General features: G+C 42.4%; 1 pseudogene; it reads right to left on the bottom strand.

Moving 5' to 3' along the window:
* Window positions 1-285: 285 nt before the first annotated feature.
* LOC111729955 lies at window positions 286-404 on the bottom strand (annotated as a pseudogene).
* Between the last annotated feature and the right edge of the window lie 162 nt (window positions 405-566).

The raw sequence follows: 566 nt of genomic DNA, 5'->3' as shown, positions 1-566 counted from the left end.
CAATGGCTCTGTTATACACACGTCTGAAAGTGGGAGGACTTGTCGTTTTGACTTGGCATCAGGCAAGGAAATGAATGCGTGGCATTGAAACGGACTTGGGTTTTCACTGATGGATTTAGCACCTGAAAGGAGGCACTATGTTGCATGATTTTCTTTTCTTTTTTTAGTTTTTATTTATTTATTTATTTATTTATTTATTTTTTAATTTAGGAGAGGCAATCCTTGGTTGACCTCACAGATTGCGAGGACCTCGTCAGTTTACAATCCCTTATTTTTTATTTTTTACGCCTACAGCACCTGGTTTTCCTAGGTGGTCTCCCATCCAAATACTAACCAGGCCCGACCCTGCTTAGCTTCCAAGGTCAGATGGTTTGGGGCTTGTTCAGGGCAGCATGGGCGTGGACGCATGATTTTATTTTCATACTAAACATGAAAGCCCCTGGCGAACAGGCAAAGAGCGACACTCCTGAGAAACTTTCAGCAAGGGGAGGGCTATGTGAGAAAACAGAAAAAAGAAAGGAAGAAAGAAAGCAAGCAAGCAAGCAAGCAAGCAAGCAAGCAAGCAA

This window comes from Pteropus vampyrus, unplaced genomic scaffold (assembly GCF_000151845.1).
Source record: "Pteropus vampyrus isolate Shadow unplaced genomic scaffold, Pvam_2.0 Scaffold292, whole genome shotgun sequence".
NCBI lineage: Eukaryota > Metazoa > Chordata > Mammalia > Chiroptera > Pteropodidae > Pteropus > Pteropus vampyrus.
Note: the sequence above shows the minus strand (reverse complement) of the source record. Positions and strands in the feature narration are given on the sequence as shown.